At 33.4% G+C, this 10,468-nt stretch overlaps 1 pseudogene; it reads left to right on the forward strand.

Moving 5' to 3' along the window:
- Positions 1-7,200: 7,200 nt before the first annotated feature.
- On the forward strand, positions 7,201-8,393 carry LOC114292746 (putative germin-like protein 2-1; annotated as a pseudogene).
- Positions 8,394-10,468: the final 2,075 nt, after the last annotated feature.

Genomic DNA, 10,468 nt, shown 5'->3' on the forward strand with positions numbered 1-10,468 from the left:
ATAAATTTATCACTAAATGTATCTCTGATTCTTGTATTGGTTTGTAATGGTGATTGCTTGATTTTCCTTCTGTAACATTTTTACAAACAAACAGTAATAAAGTTATCACTGAATCTGATTTTTTATTCTTTGTCTTGATCTGCAAATGTGAAAAGTAATGAGATCTATTTTCCGGTAATGGTTTCTCGTCTCTCTTCTTCATTCTCTTCATCATTTTTCTTCTCTTTCTTTTGTTGCCACTACATCTGAGGAGGAGGTGGTGGTAGTGGTGATGTACGTGAGATGAAAGGTTATAGCCGACGATCGAAACTGATTGACAATGGCTGGAAGTTACCAGAGGTGATCATCAGAGGTTGCCAAAGGTTATAACCGGTGATTGCAAATGATTGACAATGGCTGGAAGGGGCGATGTTGGGTCATGGCAGTGACATGTGCACAAAGTAGAGAAGTCAAACATGTGGGTTATCAGGATTAAAATGGGAAGGTGGGCTAAATTATTTTGGAACAGGATCTCATGGGTATTAAGTCCGGTCCAAAGGACTGGCCCGTAACTTTCCTTATTTTCTACTTAGCATTGTCTCGAAGATGGCCTGACTTAACTAAACCCTAAAATATATGTGTTAGGCTTGATGGTTATTTTGAGGCCTGACTCGAAACTTGACCCATAGGCTCATCCCAAGAGCACATTGGACCCATATACACCACATAATTGATTTATTATTTCACTTTATCCTTCTTTTTTTTTTTTTTTGTCTTTTCTTTCTTTTTTCTTCTTCTTCTTCTTCTTTTTTTTTTTTTTTACTTGCATGAACATATGAATTTGTAGTAAATAATAAAATTGAAAGCAAAAAAATTGAGTTACTAACATGCCATCTATGAAAGTAGAAATTAATTTTTTGTGAGATTAAAGAAGCATACAATTCAATAACATTATCATAATAGATGTAGTTTTGTATTTCAATAAATAATATTTTTTTTTCCCTTTTTTCGTGATTCAAAAGGTGATTATAATTATTTTTTGTACTTTAATTTTTTTTTTTATTGTGATTTTTAATTTTTTTTTTAATACTTATTTTGGAATTTAACAAAAAAAATCTGAATTAAAGTAGAAATTTGGGTCAAATTAGGCCCATATTAGCCAAACTTGCCCCGAGACCCATAAGCCCATATTTTTAAGCACATGAATAGGTTCGGATTTTAAAATATAAGATGGGTTGGCCTAAACCCAACCTATTATTGACTGATCAAATTTTATGTGTGTGGCTTTATTAAAACATCCAACACAAAACCAATTAACCATGAGTGGAGAAGCCCTTATCACACTAATGTTAGACTGTTAGTTATTTGCATGGATATTACCAATTGGACTGTGATGATCGGTTTTGCTATATGTCTCTTCTTCTTTTGCTTTTAGTGAAATTGCTGTGTTCAGACGTCTCTTCTCAAATTCTCATACTTGTTTATTTTGAGTTGGCTTTTCTTTTGTTCCGAAGGGTTTTCTCGATTGAATTCTTGTTCTAGTTTTGTTCGGCGTTGAATTTCACTAGTTTCGGAGGATGCTCGGTTGAGTCTGGAATGCCCGGGGGTTTGAACCAGAAAATTCTGGGCTGCTGGGCCTGGGCCGCACTTGCGGGATGGGGGTCGCACGTGCGGGGGGTGAGGCCGCACGTGCGGAGAGGGGTGAATTTTGCGAGCTGCACACTACTTAAAAAGCAGGTGCTGATTGGAGTGCAGAGGGACCACCGTACGTGCAGGGTTGAGGGCCGCACGTGCGGGAGAGAGGCTCCGTACGTGCCGCACATGCGGGACGACTGGCAGCTCGAAAACTCTGTTTTTATTTCCCTATTTTGGCTGAGTGTATCACTTTTGGCTCATCTCTCTCTCTCCCAAAATCATATTCTCTCCCTTCTCTCTATATTTCATACATCAAAACACCTAGGGTTCTTGATTTCCTTGGATCTAGGGCATTCAAAACCAACTTCCTTCATCAAAGTGGGAGAGCCCCTCAAGACCTACATTGTGAACGGTGGAGATCAACTTCTACAACCTTTGATTTCTAGGGTTTTCTTCTCTCATCATCTCCATTAATTTCTTCATCAAAATTTGAGGTAGGGTTTCTGTATGGGCACGAAATATTCTTCCCGTATAATCATGTTGATCAAATTTGTGCTCCTCCGTACGACGTCGCTTTATCCCCTGAAAATACAAACGTGAGCTAGCCGGCGGGTGTGTGCCGGATACCTCTCCGATGCCTAAGTCAGTAAAACAGACAAATAGACAAAAGCTCTATGTATTCGAGAATCAAAATTGTGTTACCTCTCCATAGGTGGTGTTGTGAGCTTTTATAGGTTCCGCGTGGCACAATCCTAGTAGGACTCTTACTCTTCCACGTAGAGTCCTCCTAGGATTCATACTCCTGAAAGATAATGCTTATCCTTCAACACCCCCTCACTGCTTAAACCAAGTGAGATGGTTTCAAACCGGTAGTATGGCAAAACGACCGGGATAGCATAGCCATGCTAAACGAGCCAAAGTGACCGAACTCTAGTTAGCTCGACTCTCTCTTCACATCTTGTATCCTGGTTGCACCTATTGAGACCGAGCTAACCGTAGCAAGCTTGGACCGGGCTAACCAAAGCTAGGCTTACCGTGCGAAGTCGCCGTATCTCAGCTCCAAATGGCGTGACCGAACTAACTTAGTCTGGCGGCAAGAGCCTTACTTTGGACCGAGCTAACACTTGACCGTGGCCCATCTCCCAAGCCTCTTCATTACGGCCCAAACAACAGCCCCTTTGAGTTATATATATGTTTATGTAAGTTTTGGTTGGTTTTGTGAGCTCCTCTTTGCTAATTCGAAAATGGTGTGTCTGTAGCTCAAGAAATTGGTGATTTGTAGAATAACTCTATCTTGTATTTCCTTTATAGATTTTCTTGAAATTTTGGGCAACATGGGTTGAGATTAAGGAGTAAAAATGAAATTTTGCAAAGAAAATGGAAAATGTTTGGTTTTTGATGAAAAACCCTAGAGAATTGGGGATTTTGGGAAAGCATGGAAATCTCTATGGATTTCTTCCTTTACTTTTGGTAAAAGAACGAATAGGCGTAGGTTTCATAATGTGTTACAAAAAAAAAATGGCAATCCTATTGATGTATGAAAATGGAAAACTTGTTTTAAAGCAATTTCTAAATGCTTGAACATGTATGGTTGTAGAAATAATGAATTGTGGTGTGCCATGGATTATGAGAAATGGAAATTTTGGAATTTGTGTTCGAAACTTTATAAAGTCTTGAAGGGATGAAATTGTTAAAAGTGCACATAATGAGAGAACATTGCTTTGTGTTAATGGCTTTGATTGTGTACATGGTTATTTATGAAACAAGATTAGATGGAAGAAATGGGGAAATGCTAAGGCATTCACTAGTGCATTATATACTCGTTCAATTTGTTATTGTCATTATCATTCTTGCATCTTGAATTGAATTGGAGACGTTACATTTGAGAAAGATTATTTTGAATGAGAAATGTTTAAATGTTATGGGGTAAATACGTTGGTAAGTCCGATTAGGAGGTGTAGATGAATTTGATAAGTTGGTCTGAGTGTCCGGGGTGAAAGACCGAAAACATGCGCGGAGGAGGTACCACTTCCCTTCCAGTTAGCAACCGGTAAAATGGGGTTATTGGTAGTGCTTGTTGAGCCTACTTGTAGACACCAATCAAGGGATTACCTGAGTCGTATTTGCCGCCCCTTTTGTTTTAAAAGAAAGATATTGGAAGTTTGAAATTGTTGTTATCGTAAAAGGTTATTTGAAATATGGTAGTTTTTTAGAAAAGCATGAAATGAAATCCTTCTTTAAAATGGCATTGCATGGCATTTGCACTTGCATTTAATATTGGACATCTTACATAAATGTATATACTTTGTTAAGGATTCCTCTACTGGGCTTTATGCTCACCCCTATGGGATTTTGGTGCAGGAAAGGATGTGGTGATCCGACCAAGTTAAGGGCGTGGATAAATTGTGAGGAGCATATAGCTCTATTTTGTTGAGAATTGTTTGCTAGCCAAGGGCTATTTTTGTATGGGTTCGAGAGGCCACTTTTGTGTAATCGGGCTTTAACCTTGGAAGTTGTAGCCCACAAGGGCATATTATTTGTTTTGAGATTATGTGCTTCACATGCTATACATTCATGCATTTTCTTACCAATGAATGTATAATTTGCATGTGAAACTTTTGTATAAGCTTGTTTATAAATCATGAGAAGATGGAAGGATTATTGTCATTATTTAGTGAATGTTAGTTGATGTGGTTGGTTTATGTTGAAATATTTTGGGGCGATACATGGACCCACATAAATCGAAGCAAAAATCGTCGCAGACTAAATAAACAAAATCAATAGTTTAAGAATGAAATAAATAAGACTGTGATAAAATTATAATTAACTCAAAAAAAAAATGTGTTTGTACTTTATATTTAGAACACAAAATTAATGACAACAAAATAAAAATATCAATTATGTTTTCTCTAATTTTATTTAAGGAAAAGTCAATATAACAAGGGTTAATTTGTGAAAAATCCATATCCATGGAGTTATATGTTATTTAGTCTAATGTTTAATCATTTTTGGTGATAATTAGGACACATGTTGGAAAATCACCGGTGTTGGAAAAGTCACCAGCCACTAGCGGCAGTGAGGTGGACAGATATGTGATATTGAATAGATAGGTGAATAAATAGGTGTCACGTGTACATATAGGTGGATATTAAAATATATAGTCAAACAGATACGTGATATTTTAAACAAATAGATAGATAGATAGCTAAGATTTAAACAAATATGTGTCTTTTCAGACAAATAATGCCCTTTTAGCACAACAAGATTTAAGTTTGAGCCTATTATACTAAAATTTTTAGAAGTGGACCTTTGGCCTAATTGGCCATATAACTATACCAATTTTATAAAATTTATTACTTTTTTTTTCAAAAACTCAAAAATTATAATTATAATTTACCTAAGAAAAATTACATAGTTGTAGCGGAAGAACCATTCATGGTAAAGTTAGACAATACGTTAACCATAGAACGAGAAGACTGGTTAAAAATACATTATTATTATAAGTCTTGTATTGAAAAATATTAGATGATTTCTTAATTCTTTTGAATATATATTAATTAACACTTCTAATAATTTTATTGTTATGCAGAGGATAGTTAAAAATTTTATTTTTTCTATCAACTGTATTAAATGACAAAAACTGATGAATGTATTTACAATATTCAGAACCACAATAAATAATCTGTATTTAAAACAAATATTAGAGACTATATTTGTAATTTACCATAACTTTATCTACATAGTCCTTCAAATTACCATAAAAATAATCTCGAACCGTTCGTCATGGAGTTAGACAACAAGCTAACCATATACACAGTTCAAAAAATTAAAAATTAAAAAAACAGCTAACCATATAAAAGACTGGGCATAAACACATTATTATAACCATTATATTAAAAAATATTAGACAATTTCTCAATCACTCTTAATTATATATTATACATAGAGATATAGAAGTAGTCATGCTAGCTTCGTCACCTCATTTCAATCACGTGGGCATAGAAGAAAGTCCAATTTGCTTTCTTGTTGAAGAGTCTTAACTTCTTTGAAAATATATTTCGATGTAAAACATTTTGCATATAAAAATATTTTTTATATATTAATTTTATATAGAAAAAATATTTTTATTTTTCGAATTTTGATTGACACTTAAAATAAAAATATTTCATTACTTAAAAGAAAAGTTTTGATTCAATAAAGTGTTGTTTATGACTTTTTAATGAGTTATGATTTTTATTTGAGAATGCTAAATATGTAGAAAAGATAGTGAGTGAGAATCAACTTTGTAAAAATTGATTTACGGAATTTTTAAAGGTAAGTTATTTTAGAACAAGATGCAAAAATATTTTTTTAAAAAAATATTTTACTTACTTTTTGTTCAACCAAACAATGGAAAAAAATATTTTACGTCAAAACAAACACAGCCATAATGACGACTTCAAATCTATCGCTTAAGCATTTATTTGATTGAGTAGATTATATTATATGATTGAAATTATTAATCTATAAAACTCATATTTTACTGTTCTAGTTATATTATCCAGATTAGACATTTTATCAACAAAATTGTAGAATTTTTTAATCTTACAACTTATAACACAAAGCAATCATGCAATTGGAATTATATATTGGATAAATCACCAGCAAGTCTTAATAATTAGACTTAATTCTTTTTATTAAGTCCTATCAATTCGTTGCTAAAAGTTGATCCTATCAGAATCGTCGCTAAAAAAGACTTTTTGTGACAGTTTTCTAAATCTATCTCTAAAAACTAATAATTAGTGACTTTTTTTACAATTTTCTGAATCTGTAACTAAAAACTGACAATTAGTAACGTTTTCTGTGACGAATTTTTATAAAATCGCTGCTAATTATCACAGAATCTATTAAGCAATAAGTTCACTTATTAGAACTGCACATTAGTCCTCCTATATATTTGCATATTTATTGCAATACAAACATGCATCCAAGAAATTTATTTATCTCACTAGTCCAGCTTGATAACCAATCATACACTAACAGTTCTAAAGACAAAACTTTTTTATTTTTAGAAGTAAAAATTTGTTGGAAAAAATATTTGGCGACCAATTCATGTCATCATGAGAATGGTCGCTTAAACGTCATCCTAAAAAGACAAAAAATGACTTTTACTGACAAAATTTTGAAATGTCTCTAATAAACATACCTTTTGAGACAAAATAATTTGGCCTCAATAGTATAATAATTCTAATTCGTCGCTAAAAATATAATAATGACACTTGTAACAACAAAAAAATCTATTCCTAAAAAGAGATTTTCTAACTAATTTTTAATTTCTAAAACCTTAATATGTTGTAGGGATTTTTATTGATATATTTTTGTTTTTGAGTGATAAAAATCACCAAGGATCCTCTAGAGTGTTTTTTTCCTAAAGTTTCCTAAAGTGGTATATTGTGTGGTTGAGATTTAATGCTGAAAAATTGATGTGATTTGTCATTAAATCTCAACCACACAATGCACCACTCTAAGAAATTTTAGGGAAAAAAAACTCTAGAAGATCGTTGCTCAATAAAAATGGGCACTCCCTTTATCCTTGTAACCATAGCCATCATGGTCGTGGCTTCCACACTTGTCTCTGGTTCAAACCCTAGTCCTTTACAAGATTTCTGTGTTGCTATCAATAACTCTGCTGGTATATTTTATGCTTAACTCTATCTCCCAACTTTGTGCCTTCCAAAATTTGAAGTCGAAGATTTTGAAATATGATTTTAAAGAAAAATTTATTTAAAGCGATTGTATTTTGATGAAAATTAAAACCTCAATTTTTTTCGTTGGAAGTATATATAGTCCATATAAGTTTTTCACTTTGAAGTCACATATTTATTGATTAATTGTACTTTTCGCAGCATAAATATGTTTTTGTGTTATTTTGATAATCAATATTTTAGTATTTAAAGTATTAAATATGTATGAAATTAGCCTCCCTCGATATCATGGTCAATATTCATCATCAAAATAAGTGTATTTTATAAACAAAAAATACTCATCAACTTAAAAGAGGTTAATTACCCTTTTGGTCCGCACGATACGTTTCATTTTGGTCTTCAATATTTTAATTATTTTAATTTGTAAAGGACAAATTTTTAATTTCGTAGATGTCATTATTGCACCATTATTAAAAATTGATTAGTTTATATAACTTTTTCTTTCTTTCACCCAATCTTATTGAAGCATAAATCCATTTCATTTGTATGTAGTGTTCATGAATGGCAAAGTCTGCAAGGACCCAAAGCTTGCCACAACCGATGACTTCTTCTTTTCCGGCCTCCTTACTCCTCAAAGCACATCGAACCAAGTTGGGTCAAAGGTCACTCTCGTTATGCAAATACTTGGCCTCAATACTCTTGGCATTTCCTTAGCTCGCATCGACTTTGCACCTTATGGCCTCAACCCACCCCACATGCACCCTCGTTCAACTGAAGTCATCGTGGTCTTGGAGTACTCTCTACGTTGGTTTCGTGACCTCCAACACTAACAACCTTCTCTTCACAAAGATCTTGTACCCAGGAAATGTTTTTGTGTTCTCACAAGGTCTCATTCACTTTCAATTTAATAATGGAAAGACTAATGTAGTAGCTCTTGCTGCCCTAAATAGCCAAAACCCCAGAATCATTACAGTTGCTAATGCAGTGTTCGGGTCAAATCCGAAGATTTTTGATGATGTTCTTGCCAAGGCATTCCAAGTGGACAACAAAGTGGTAGACTATCTTCAAGAACAAATTTGGTGGCCCAACAACTAGAGAAATGAGCATTAGAGAACCCATTCATCTATTATTTGTTAATCTTTAAGCAAATATAATGCAATATAGCATAAATAAGTGAGTTGGTTTGTGGATGATTTCCTTACAATTGTTTTCCTATGATTATATAATAATGAACTTTGTTAAATAGCTCTCTCCTATGATTATATAATAATGAACTTTGTTAAATAGCTCTCTCTCTCTCTCTCTCTCTCTCTCTCTCAATATAATGATGACACTCTCTTGATCTTTTTCTAGTCTCCCTATTGATAAAATGATGACACTCTTGATTTTTTTCTAGTCTCCCATACCAATAGCTAGGAGATGGCAATGGACCATCAAACTTTTGGTTATTGAAATCTTCCAATTATTTTCGGCATGGCATTGGCCCAAACATGGCCCAACTCATCAGAACCCTAAAATATATGAGTTGGGCTTGGGTTGAAAGATAGGAGGGCCTGATGGACGTTTTGAGGACTAACTCAAAAATCAACCCAGAGGCCTATCCCAAAAACGCACATTGGACCCATATACACCAAATAATTGATTTATTATTTTACTTTATCCTTTTTTTTTTTAAGGTGCCTGAACATATGCATTTTAGTAAATAGTAATATTGAAAGTAAAAAACTAAGTGACTTGCACGCCATCTATGGAAGCAGTAATAAAATTTATGTGAATTTAAAGATGCATATATACAACTCAACAACATTATCATAATATTTGTAATTTTGTGTTTCAATAAATAAAGATTTTTTCTTCTTTTTTCATGATTCAAAAGGTGATTATAATTGCTTTGATGTACTTCAAAATTTTGTATAATAATTCTTTATTTTTTTTAAACTAATTTTGGAATCTAATGAAAAAAATCTGAATTAAAGCTAAAATTTGGATCAAATTAGGCCCATATGAGCCAAGCTTACCTTTGAGACCATAAGCCAATATTTTTGGAAAATATCTCGTAACTCAAATTTTGTGGCTCAAAAGTGACTCAAATGGCCAAAACGACGTCGTTTTGGCCATTTTTATGTTGTTCTGTACTCAAAACGACGTCGTTTTGGCCATTTGAGCCACTTTTGAGCCATAAAATTTGAGCTACGTAGCATTGTCGTTTTTTTTTAAGCACATGAATAGGTTTTGGGTTTAAAAATATAAGTTGGGCCGGCCTGAACCCAACCTATTATTAACTTGTCAAAGTTTATGGGCATGAGCTTTGTTAAAGCATCTAATCCAAAATTAATTGACTATGAGTAGAGAGAGGTCCTTATCACGGTAATGTTATTGTTAGTTATTTGCTCAGATATTACCAATTGGACCTACATAAATTGAAATTAAAACTTTCCAAGACTAAATAAATGAAATTGATAATTTAATAATGAAATAAATAAGATTGTGATAAAATTATAATTATCTCCACAAAAAAAAGAAAAAAAAAGAAAAAAAAGGGAAGTGTTTGTTACTTAATATTTATAACACAAAATTAATGACAACAAAATAAAAATATTAGCTCTTGTTTGTCTAATCTCTTTTTAACAAAAAGTCAATATAACTAGGTTTAATTAGTGAAAAATCCATTCCTATGGAGTTATATGTTGTTTAGTTCAAGGTTTAATTTTTTTTTTATGACAAGGACAAGTGTTGAAAAATCACCAATGCCGGAAAAATTTTCAAAAAATTGATTGGAAAAGTAGCCGGCCACTAGTGGCGATGAGGTGGACAAATATGTGACATTGAACAAATAGGTGTCACATGTACAGATATGTAGATATTTGAACATATAGTTAGACAGACATGTGACATTTTCAACAGATAGATAGATAGGTAAGATTTAAACAAATATGTATTTTTTTAGACATATGATGTTGTAGACACCCCATTTTTGACCGACCTTAAGACTTAGACGTCACCAGTTGAGCACTCGGTGATATTGCATGTTGTGCTTGTTCAGAAGTCTCAGAGTCGCGGCTGCGAGCCCTGCCTCCGGACTTCCAAACCCTCTTCTGTGCCTTGCCTCGGTTTGCGAACCAGACTCGGTTTTCTCTGTTTCTTTTCCTGAGGGGAGGGAGAGGTCCTGT

Source organism: Camellia sinensis, chromosome 6, assembly GCF_055761805.1.
Source record: "Camellia sinensis isolate YWXY chromosome 6, ASM5576180v1, whole genome shotgun sequence".
NCBI lineage: Eukaryota > Viridiplantae > Streptophyta > Magnoliopsida > Ericales > Theaceae > Camellia > Camellia sinensis.